Source organism: Fukomys damarensis, unplaced genomic scaffold (assembly GCF_012274545.1).
Source record: "Fukomys damarensis isolate Sample0158 unplaced genomic scaffold, DMR_v1.0_HiC HiC_scaffold_14, whole genome shotgun sequence".
Taxonomy (NCBI): Eukaryota; Metazoa; Chordata; class Mammalia; order Rodentia; family Bathyergidae; genus Fukomys; species Fukomys damarensis.
Window position 1 is genome coordinate 68834184 of NW_022900926.1, and position 6723 is coordinate 68840906.

Genomic DNA, 6723 nt, shown 5'->3' on the forward strand with positions numbered 1-6723 from the left:
TCTGCTCTCGCACCCTAAAGACGAGGCCTCCGCGTGCGGCGGTTCTGCCCTGCACAGCGGGGGACGGCGACCCGCACGCCCGCCCGGCACCCTCGTCTGCCCCCTCGGAAAGGCCTTTTTGGTTTCGTTTTAATGTTTAACTTCAGCCGAACTCCAGGCTCTCAGAGCCTGCGGTAAACTCACCGGACCTACTCGTCGGCCGAGGGGGGCGGGACGCGGCGTCCCGGAGAATGCTGCCGCTGGTCTCCTGTGTGTTACAGTCTGGGCCCGCAGTGCGCGCCTTGGATTAATAAGTGAAGTGAGAGTTTAAGGCCCCTGACCAGCCGGAAGGAGAAAATGTGTGCCGGTGTTAGGAGAAGCCCACGCGGTGTGCCGGGTCGCTGGGAGGGCAGATGGACGTAGTTACCAAAAGTTACATATACTGTGGGTATCTTGATAAGTCTGCTTTATTTAAACTCTTCTGTGTCTTATAAACATATTTGTTACCTACTCCTGCATAAATCATCCCAAAACTAAGTGGCTTAACTCATTTTTATTTTTTTTGTACTGGGGATCGAACTCGGGACCTTGTGCTTACAAGGCAGGTGATGGAACCACTGAGCTAAATCTCCAGCCCTTAACTTGTTTTTAACCTCAAAAGTTTCTGCACATGAGGGAACAGGGCATTATTGGCCTAGCTGGGTTCGCTCAGTTTCCTCACAGATCACCCAGCCCTCTTATCTCGAGGCCTTCCGCAGGAGTTGGTTCCTCACAGGCAGCTGAAGATCCCAGCCCTTATCTGTCCTTGGGAGACCAACCATTAATGGGGCTCTCTCCAGTGCAACACGACCTGATCAAAGTCTGCAAAGACCCTATAGGAAAAGTGCCAATAGCAAAATAGACATTCCCTTCTTTTTTACCTAAATTTGAAATGACTTTTTTTTTTTTCCATGTTACCAGGTCCAACAGATTATTGGGCACCATGGCAGAAGCTGCCTACAGTGTTGTCAAAGCAAAATAAACTGATAGGAATTTAAGCCTCCAAGTCTTTCTTGAACATCTTGAAACAGATGTCTTGTGTGCTGTCTTTATCACCAAGAAAGTAAAATTATTCTGAGTCTAGTTCCATGAAAATTTTAATTTTTGGCTACTAAGCTGAATGATACATTTTTCTGTCCTTGAGCAAGAGAAATGTAAGCAGACAACTGCTGTCTTGGTATTGTAGATGATAAAAGCCTGCAGAGTGCTCTGGTCATGGGAAAAGGACAAATGAAACATTTTGTTCTAGGTCATGGTTAGGGAAGTCAGTAGGACAGGGAGAGGTGAAAAGAAAAAGATTATGTAGTGATTAAGACTAAGTAGAAGTTAATTTTATACATCAAAAGTCACATTTTGTATTCTGTATTTTCTAGGCTTTTAAGGGTCTGAAATTGCGCCTATTTTATGTTCATACTGCATCTCTGACAAGTTTTAAGTTTCATAAGGAGAGTTCCTGGCACTGAAATACATCCAAGAGAAGGCAGGATGTCATTTAGCCATCCGAAGTAGAAAGCAATACTGCAATGCCCTTTTACCCAAAAAGGCATTGGCTGAATGAACCCAACAAAAGGGAATATATAAAATGGGGGGGTGCTTCTGAATTATGCCAAGCAATGGTTTTAAAATACAGCACCATGCGTCAGCAATGTAAACCTCAGAATTTCACCTGTGTTTTAAGATGGCATTCACTCTGGGTAAGAAAGGAGATTGAGATTGGGAAAAGAAATTGAACTATGAGTTTTTGACATGTAAGAGCATGTCCCACATTGCAGGTGCATAAAGACTTGAGGCCTTTAATGTCACATTATACAGATCTCTAAAACTTGATGTGATCTAGAGTGACTAAATCACTCATGGCTAATTTTTAGAAAACCTAGTTGTAAGTGGTAGAATTAGAGCAAAGATTCTGCACTGTATCATCAGCCTTGAAGCCTTGAAAGCAATTTTCAGTGCATGCCACTTGACCACAATGTATTCTCTAGCAATAGAAACCATATCAGTACTCTGCCAGCTATACAGTTAGATTTTGGCTAAAAGTTTAGTTTTCATCTGCTTTTGTCAGTGTTGTTGACATCTTTAGCTCTTCAATATGATATAGAATGAAATAAATCATTATGAAATTTATTTTTTTAATAACCAGCCAAGTAAGAGTCACAGTGATACTCTGACCTAGTTAAAAATCTGATAGCTGGGGATTTAGCTCAGTGGTCTGCATCCTGCTTTGCAAGCATAAGGTCCTGAGTTCAATCCCTGGTACAAAAAAAAAAAAGATTGTTAGCTTACCTTAGTATTTCAAAAGGGTTGAGAACTGAAGCTACTTCATGTCTTTAATTTGTACTGACTGGCTCTGTAGCCTGGGTGAGTTGCAATGCTGGGGCTGTTATCTCATTATGATGTTGAAAGAATAACTATTAGAGTGTTAGGAAAGGTCTTAGAGACTGGTAAGTAATAAAAACGGAAAGAATTGGTACCAACTTTGATTCTTATTTGAAAGAAATATAACTGTTTCTATTTCAAAAGTGCTTGATCTTCAGAATAATGAAAGCACTGACAGGCTTCCTTTGTAGCATGTTTACAGTGTTAATTATAAGCCAGGCATGGTGGCATGTACCTGTAGTTCCAGCTATTGGGAAGCTGAGGTAAACTGCTTTGAGTCCAGTCTGGCCAACATCACAAGAGCTGTATGAGAAATGAATTTTTAAAACGTTATTCTTTTGAAGCACATTGATTTTTCAGGTTTTAAAATTTCTGAAAAGTAGAAGTAAAAATTTATCATTTTTCTTGTAATGGAGAACAGGAAAAAAAACATGGAAAGTGCTTTTAAAATTATTGTAGTCAGTATTTTCTTTCTGTTTGACTTTATTGTCTTGTAGTACCTGGTTAAGCTTATTTTACTGATTAGCATTTCACTTTTCCATTCACTCATTTGTTCATTCATCCATTCAATAAATATTTACTTAGCTTCTATCAGATTGCTAGAGATATAGCAGGGAGAGTCCATGTCCTCGGTAAGCTTATTGGAGAAAGAAATAGCACACAAGTGTTAAAAAGGAAATTTATGGTATGTCAGACAGTGATAAGTGCTGAGGAGAAAAAACTGCAGAGTAAAGGGATTCCAGAATGTGGAAGGCAAAAAGAAAGGTGTTACAATTTTAAAGAGAGGTGGCCTTTCCCTGTGAAGATAGCATTCATACAGAGATCAGAATGAACAAAGCCATAAGCCTTGGAAGTTAGTGGATTAGATCCTTAGGTATGAAGGGAGTGTGTGTGTAAAGGTCCTGGCACAGTCTAATGGTTTGTGTGTTGAAAGACTGAGCAGGCAGCTACCCTCTGGGGGAGGCAAACAGCTTCAGAAAGTCAGAGAAATGGCATGTGCTAAACCATATGGTACTTTATAGGCCACTGGATTTGGTACTTCATTTCTCCAGTGAAGTTGATGTGTCCAGAAGACACATGGCATGATTTGGCTTTGATTTTAAGAGGCTCAGTCTGACAGCAGGATCAAGAGACACAGGAGGCAAAGACAGAATGGAGGTCCAGACAGGATGTCCTAAGGTCAAATGTGGCTTGTCTTTTCTGAAATTGCTGTTGCGGTGTGATGCCACTGTGGTGCTGTTGAGAGGTGGGGCCTGCCAGAGGACGTTAGGTCATTCAGGGGATTAATCCCTTTGTGACAAGAATAAGTTGCTGTAAATTGAACCCAGGCCAGGTCCTCTTGTCTCTTTTCCAAATGTGCCCACTTGCTCTTCTGCTGTACACAGCTCAAGGTTCCCACAGGATGCCTGATCAGCCCACTTCCAGAAGCGTGAGCTAAGTAAATATGGTTTATAAACCCGCTCAGGTTCAGGTGTAACCACCAAAGAAAATGGACTAGAGCAGGAGGCTGTTATAAATTCCTGGGCAATGGTTGATAGTGATACCCTTGCTGATTGCAGTGGAAATTGGTAAGAAATGGACAGATGCTGGATATAATTTGACAGTTGAGTAATAAGGTTTTGCTGATGCATTGGGTAAAGGAAGTGGAAAAAAAGAAAGAAAAGATGGCCTGCCTTGCAAGCACAAGGACCTGAGTTCGATCCCTGGTACAAAAAAAAAAAAAAAAAAAAAAAAAAAGAAAGAAAGAAAGAAAAGAAGTAAACATAATTATAAGGTGGTTGGCCTAAGGATCTGGGTCCAGAGAGCTGTCATTTACACATCTGGGGTAAATTATGGAAGGCAAATCAGTTCATTTTGGTTATGCTAAATTTGAGATGCATTTTAGATCCAAGAAGTGAAGTCATTAATAGATAGTTAAATATCTAAGTTTGAAATTCAGGGCAGAGATGTGGGCTGGAGAAATACATTTGGGAATCAGCAGAGTTCAGATGAGATCCAAAGGCACGAAAGCAGGTGATACCACCTGTGGCAGTGGTGACAAACCTTTGAGAGATCAAGTAGCAAACTGCAACCCAAAACACACTTATTTGTCACTGTGTGAACATTCACTTAATCCAGAGTGAGGTTTTAGTTTAGGAAAAAACCCATACATTAACATCTTTTGACTGGATAGGGAAAAAAACAAAACAATAACACATATGCCTTAGGTTCGCCACCGCTGACCTGGAGGCAAACCTGGACAGAGAAGACTACAGACACAGATCCCCAATGGAGCACTGAAGACCAGAAGTGGAAGCGGAGGCAGTGGCACCTGTTTCTTACCATTGAAAGCTCTAAACGGTTTGCCAGAGAATCCAGAAATAATGCAGATTGTTCCTTCAATCAGCAAATATTTATGAGTATGTCCATTTGCCAGAAATTGTGCTAGTCGTCAAGAAACTAACATGGCAGAGCAGGCAAGTGCCTCCAAGTAGTCCACATTCCTCGTGACCAAAGGACAAGGACAGAGATAAACTGCTGGGCAGATTGCTGGACAGAATGTGAGGGAAGAATAGCACAGCAACAGTGGAAGTACAGAACTGGCTACAGGGTCTGAGGAGCAGAGGAAACTCTAATCTCCATTTGCCTCCAGAGAAGACAAACCAAACTGACGGGAAAATCGGGAAGCAAGATAAAAGAAAATACAAATTATAAGAGAAGAAAGATTATAGGGATGAGGGAGGAAGACAGAGGGGAGAGAGAGTAGAGAGGGAGGAAGGGAAGGAGAAAGAACAAACATATGAACCAACCAAGAGTGCATAGTTTCATCCTCAGCATTAACAGGCTCATATTTGGCCTATATTTTAGTCAACTTCGAAATATTCAGAGACAAACATAGGCTCTATCTTATTTTAAACAAGGTTTCATTATGTTATGCAAATAACCTCAATGAAACAATAGTCTCATGGATTAGAACTGTACTCTAATATACTTTCAATTATATTTTTAAATTCAACTGCAGATGCTCTAGCAATAAAACAATTTTCCAGTATGTTAAATACTTTCTCAAAAATAATTTTGAAGCAACCTTTTAATATACTTAGAAGTGTGGGGGAAGAGATTTGAGCCTAATAATGTAAACTAAGAGAAAAGGAAAAATGTGACCAGAATTTAAATCAAGTACAGAGAAAATAAAAGATTTAATGAAGATGATTCAACAGTGCTTTCTTGGGGGACTACCAGGTGGATACTATGAACTGATACCAAAATATAGAGTTGTTATATCATTGTCACCAGGCTTTAGGGTGCTGGAGTCTCCTTTTAGAGGTGACTTTTAGGTTCTTTCTGTCCTGAACAAAAAAATAATTGAAATAAACAGAAACAATAGCAAAGTTTTACATTTATTAAAAGCAGGAAAAAAGTTCTACCAAGCAACTTTGGCCTAAGTAGGGAAAAAGGAAAAAAGAAAAACATTTTTAAATATACCTTACAGCTTAGGGTGGGCTATTTGAAGAGACAGGATAACAAATGCTTCCCAACAACTGTCCCTCTTACATTTCCCACCCCAGTATCAGGTTCAAGTCACAGATCAAAAACCTACTGGGTTCTTCAGAGAAATCCACTTGACAGTTGTTCTGTGTGTGTGTGTCCTGGAATTAGTAGATCCCACCCACTTTTCCATCCAATCTTAGACTCACCACAGCCACGTTAGTTCACACTCTAGAATGTAAGATTAGCTACTGGGGTAAGGGAAACCTCCTGAAATTACATTTTGTGGGAAATTCTAAATCTCGGGAAGGAACACATGACCCAACTAATTTATGTTTGAGAGAAAGACTTGATAGTCCTGGGGTAGACCGATAAAGGACTGGAATCCTGGAGCTGGCAATGGTGTTGAAGAGGAGGAGAGTTCTTACACATACTGAACTCTTGTTATATACTAGGGACTGCACTCAGATCTGTAGATAAATGATGAGCAAAATCTAACACATTTCCCCTCCCAATGGAGTTTCCAACCTAAAGCAGTGGTATATATACCCCAGGGATTGAGTGAGAAAAGTGTAAGCAGGAAACAGAAAAGTGGACACATACACAAAGGGCTAAGGGCTATCAAGGGGTATGTGAAAGGCATTGTTTATTAGAGGATGGGAGGAAAACAATTTTTGTTTTAAAACAAGAAATCACTTAACATTGAAGGTATACTTTGACAACTATGTGTCTATAATTAAAAATAAATAGAAATTTTGAGAGAGTGGGCTTAAACAGTTTATTGGTAAGGACAATACAAACAATTGTGCGTAGTGTAAAACTTGAGACTTTTGGAATCATGTTACCTATTATGAAACTTTT